This window comes from Pinus tabuliformis, chromosome 2_2 (assembly GCF_031772625.1).
Source record: "Pinus tabuliformis cultivar Carrire ecotype Pingquan chromosome 2_2, CPIR1, whole genome shotgun sequence".
Taxonomy (NCBI): Eukaryota; Viridiplantae; Streptophyta; class Pinopsida; order Pinales; family Pinaceae; genus Pinus; species Pinus tabuliformis.
Window position 1 is genome coordinate 1131154697 of NC_142300.1, and position 5781 is coordinate 1131160477.

Below are 5781 nucleotides of genomic sequence, written 5' to 3' on the forward strand. Positions count from 1 at the left end.
CACTATTTTATTGGGAAGTTTGTCAAAATCAGAGTTTGTCAAGGTCATGCAGCTCAAATCAGCCAAAGAAATATGGGACAAAATCGTTCTGAGCTACGAAGGAGACTCTTAGGTAAAACGTGCTAAGCTTCAAACTCTCAGAATTTAGTATGAAACTCTTAAGATGCATAGTGATGAAAGCATAACTAGTTACTTCCTACGTATAGATGAGGTTGTCAATTGTATGAAGAATCTGGGTGAAGAAATTAAGGAAGTTGTCTTAGTTGAGAAAGTTTTGAGATCCTTGTCTGCTAAATTTGAACCCAAAGTGTCTGCCATAGAAGAAAAATAGGATCTACAGAATATCACTATGATGCAGCTTCATGGAATCTTAACTGCCTTTGAGATGAGAAAAGGAGGACCATCAGATAAGAGAGAAGCAACATTTAAAGCATCAACAAAAGGAAAAGAAAAACTCTATGAATCAGGACACATCTCAGAAGAAGAAGATGAGGTAAATTTTGTCAAGCAGCTTCAACGGGGTTCTGGAAGGTTCAAAGGTAAGCTACCTTTCAAATGTTTTTCTTGTGGAAGAGTTGGTCATTACGCTGCTAGATGCCCTCATAACAAAGGGAAGATGTCTAAAGAAGGTAATAGAAGTTATTATACTCATGATGATAGTGATGGCTTGTCCAATAGTGATGAAGATGATCAAGAAATTAGACTACTCATGGCATATGAAAATAATGACTCAGAAAAGGAAGATTTCCTTAAAGAAATCAGTCAACTTAAAATCAGTTTGGCAGAAAAGGATATAGTCATAAACACAGTGACACATCAACTCACTGAAAAGGAAAAACACAATGAAGTGTTAGAATGTGAAGTGGTAATTCTAAGAAAAGAACCTGAAAAGACAAAGACTCTGAATCTTAGATTTGCTAAAGGATCAGAAACGTTAGATGAAATCCTCAAAGTTCAACATTCACCCATTATAAAGACTGGTCTTGGTTTTCATGAAGGTGAATCTAGTTCACAAGGTAAGGTAAGAAACTCCAATGAAAAATCTGAGATGCTCAACAAGGAAATAGAAAGTCAACCACATCAACAACCAAGGAAAAAGATTCTTCAAAGAAAATCTGTTACTCCAAACTATGGAAGTAATAGTCGGTTATTTCCTTCAAAGAATGATGTTGAATGTTTTATATGTCATAATTTTGGACATGTTGTAGCCAAATGCAGAAGAAGAATGGTTCAAGATCATCACACAGAAAAATCATCAAGCTCCAGGTACTTTAAGGGATATTATTTTTCTTGCAATATGTTTGGTCATAAAGCTATTGATTGCAATAAAAGGAATATGAAACATGTAAGATGTTATGTGTGCAACAAGTTTGGACATAAAGTAAAGGAGTGCAGGAGCAAAATTCGAACATCGAACCAAAAGAAGCATACATCATCTCAATCCTAGGTATTGAAGAAGGAAAAATTATTGTCAGAAAGATGTGGCATAGCTCAGTTTGCAGACACGACAGACCCAGGTGAAGATGAAAGTGTAAAACTTTAGTATTCCAATTCTCATACGCACTTATCATGAAGAGAAGTTGCTTATATACGTGAGTTAGACACTGCACAGTCGCGTATATGGTGTTATGAAGAAAAAATAGTAGTACAGACTACGAAAAAGGAGTCTGATATGGTTTAGTTACTTATCTGCTCTAGTTGATAATGGTATGGTACATATTCATGGGGAGGATATGCTTCGAATAATGCATTGTTGGCATTATGGTTAGAAGTCTTTGGTGATGATGCTTATGTGGATAAATGATACATCTTGCTACTTATTGTTTGTTGGTCAAAAGAATAGTATTTCAATTTACAGATGTTGTTGACAGATGCTTATGGTACAGATCATATGTGGTGTATGATAGTTGTTGATGACTATCATGGTCTTGTTTAGATTACTGGTACTTGTTATAAAAGTCATGTATATCATTTGAAGTAAAGGTCATGCAAAGACCTAATATGTACCTCCACTATCCATGGGAAGAATGATGTAATAATTTCTATTCCAGTCATGTATAAACATTTGGTATATCCCCACTTGGTTGGGTGGATGAGTCAAAATGGTGTATCCCCACTTGGTTGGGAGATTGATGTATGTATGAGTCATTGGTGATAGGAAGGTCATACTCACTTAGTTGAGTTGTAGAGTCATGTTATGCTTTTGAAAAATATTTTTGCATATTTTGCATGTGCTCAAGGGGAGCACAGACGGATTGGTACATCTTAGCATGTACAAAGGGGGAGCTCAATTAGAGATTTCAGCATGTACTCAGGTTGAGTATGGACAACATAATGTATATCAAGGGAGAGAATATCTTGGTCCGCCATTTGCCCTTAATGTCAAAGGGGAAGAGTGACTTGGTGTTGTTGTGTTAGATAATCCAAAAATACAATTTTATCATAGGTTATAAAATTAGAATAAAATAATTATTAATTTAAGATATTAAATTAATAATTATTATTCTAGAATGTTTAATTATTTAATGGAGACTTTTAGAATTAGCATATTGTTGTAACTAGATATGACTCTCCAAATGTGTCGTATCTTAGGCTCTATTTTAGGAAATTAGTTAGCTAGTTGGTTTGAATAGCATTTATTGTAAATGGACACTTGTTATTTAATAAGTGATCCATAATTAGAGGTAGTTAGGACATGGAGCTTATAAATAGCTCATTGCAAGAGTGTTTGGTTGTTCGGGTGTAAACTCTTGCAAAATCAATTATGTAATTGTTTTTTTTCTAATTAATAAAATTACGTGTCTGAGGACACTTTTGGCGTTATTGTGGTATCAGAGCTCCAGTAATGTTGCAGTGGATTTGAGGAGATTCCAACTCAACAAAGTCCTGGAAAACTCCATTCATTTGGCCAGCAAATCATTGGTATGGAAATTGTACAATTTTGTTTAAAAGGAAAATAAATTTTATCATTGATTTTAGATTTTTTTTAAAATCTAAAATTCATTTTTTATTATAAAAAAAAAAAATTTGCCTCTGTATCTTGGAATTTTGTATGATTGTTTCAAATTGTTTGAGTAAATTGAAAAAAAAAAAGAGGACAGCGCTAAAGTTTCTGTTTGAACGAGGTTGCTTTGAGTAATTGTTGTCGCTGGGCAGAAAGGATAAGTGGATCGCTGGGATTGTTCTAGCTCTTCCAGCAATCGAAAATTTCTTGGAACAACAACAGTTGCGTGGTTGGCCATCGGAGCCGATCCGATCTAAACGTTGGAAGTGGTGAAGACCCTCAATAAATTATAATGAAGCCGTGGATCTTCTCAATAAATTATTGAGTCAATCCCCGGATCTGTATTCTGTCGCTGCTAAGAAAATCCAGGAAATCACTGATGAATTGCGACAACAGGTCGCAGCGGAAGACGTGACCCAGAGATTGGATGAGGTGCTTGTGGATCCAGTTCAGAAGCTCAAAAATGGATTCTGCCACTTTAGAAAAGCGGTTTACCTAAAAGACGTGGATTTGTTCTCCAAATTGTCCAAGGGCCAGTCTCCCAAGTTCATGGTGTTTTCCTGTTCGGATTCGCCAGTATGCCCTTCCCATGTTCTCAAATTCAATCTGAGAGAAGCCTTCGTGGTGCGCAACATTGCCAACATGGTCACGCCTTACGAGAAGAATGAATATCCAGAAACGAGTGCCTGTGCATGAACCTTAGAAATGGTCATAATTTTACTTGATGGTATTGTTCAAGTGCCTGTGCACTTGATTTAAAAGAAATTGAGTTGGGCTGCGTCGTGGAAATGTGGTTGCCGTCATTTGAGCCATAGACATACGACACATCACAACTTTGTTTACCATGAAATCTTGATTGGATATCTGGAATAATACAAGAAACGAGGCTTCAAAAGTTGTCTATGTATGGGCCTCCGAACCGCACAACACCCGGAGAAAGTGGGCATGAACTGGAACTAACCCAGATAGGGATAATTTTTTATTTTTTTCTGGGATTGTAAAGGAGAAATAAGGTGAATTACAAAGTTTTTTTTAGTTTGTAATTTGGAGAGATAAGGTTTTGTAATATATAGTTTGTAATTTGTAATTGGGTGAGTAATAAGGGTGATGTTTTGAAATTTTTTGGAGTAATAAGGAGTTTTATTTGTAATTTGTAAATTGGGAAGATAAGGTGTGTTGGGTAATTTGTTTTTAATAAGTTTTTTTTGATCAACACATTGTAACTCAAAGTAATTTTACTTTGAGGGGGGGTAAATTTTTTTTTTTTTTTTACCAGATTGTGCAAAAGCACCATTGTAAAAAGTCAAATTTTGAAAGTTGCCCTATAAAAATTTGAGAAATTGACTAGAGCCAAGTGCAAAGCTCAGTCAATATTATCCTGTTTTGATGACTATTCGAGGGTCAAGGCCAAGCCCCGGTAGATCGTGTTTTTTGCGTGGTGTGTTGTGCTGACTATCTTGTACTTTCTGTTCTGCTTCTTGGTGCGTCTCTTCATCGCTAAAAATGTCTAAGTTGATTAACTTATTTTTTGATTCCGACAAACTAGAAGGCACCAAATCTTATAAAATGTGGCATCGTCTTATTGAAAGCACACTCATTTACAATGAATTATGGCAAGGAATATGTGATGGTGATGTTAAGCCGAATAAACCCACAGATACAGATCCACTGGCAAAATAGGAAATCAAGAATGCTAAAGCCTTAGCTCTTATTAAATCGTCTGTGAATGATGAAATGTATGTACATATAGAGAATGCCACAGATGCATGGACTGCCTTGAAAACTTTTAAAGACCTCTTTGATACTCAGCCTGAATCAAAGAAGCTTGATTTACAGTTAAAATTGTTGCAACAAAAATTAACTGAAGATGGTGATATTCTTGAATATCTCTCCAGACTTAAGAATATTAAGCAGGAAATTATTAATGTTGGTTTTCCCGCAATTGATGATAGCTTTATGGTCACAATTGTAATTGCTGGGCTTCCTTCTTCCTATACGCATTTTTTAGAGACTTTACAAGTAACTGGGAAATTAGAAAAACTAAAGTTTGATGAACTTTGTGAAATGTTAAGTCAACATGATAAAACTTTTGGGAAGAAGAAGAAAGTTGGTGAAGATGTTTTTCTCACAGAAGCCAGCACAAGTAAGTCATCAACATATAGTTCTCGAGGAAGAGGCAGATGGAATCAGAATCAAGCAGCACATAATCGAAGTCAAAGCCAAAGCAGAGGCAACAATTTTAACAGAGGAGGAAGAAATAATTTTCAAGGTAGAGGAAACAACCAAGGAAGAGGCAATTTTCAAGGACAAGGATATAATAGTCAAGGAAGAGGACAATCTCAAAATAGAGGTCAAAGCAGAGGGAGAGGACAATCTTCAGGGAGAGGAAGAGACTTAAGTCAAATTGTACGTCGAAGATGTAACAAAGTTGGCCATTATGCTGAAGATTGTTGAACTTCACTTAATAAAATTCCCAAGTTTCAGCAGCATTCAACACAATTTGCAAATGATCAAGATGAAGATAGCTCAGAATATGTTTTTACTTCCTCACCAGCATCACAAATTTCATCTCATCTTAGAAGTGACTATGAAGATGTCTGGATCTTGGATTCCGGGGCAACTCAGCACATGACTTGTCGACGTGATTTTTTCTGGAATTTTCAAGAATGCCAACTTAATTCAATTTTTCTTGCTGATGATACCAAACATACTCCTTATGGAAAAGGAGTAGTGAAAGTTTTTCTCCCAGACATTGGAGAAAAATTGATTTCCAATGT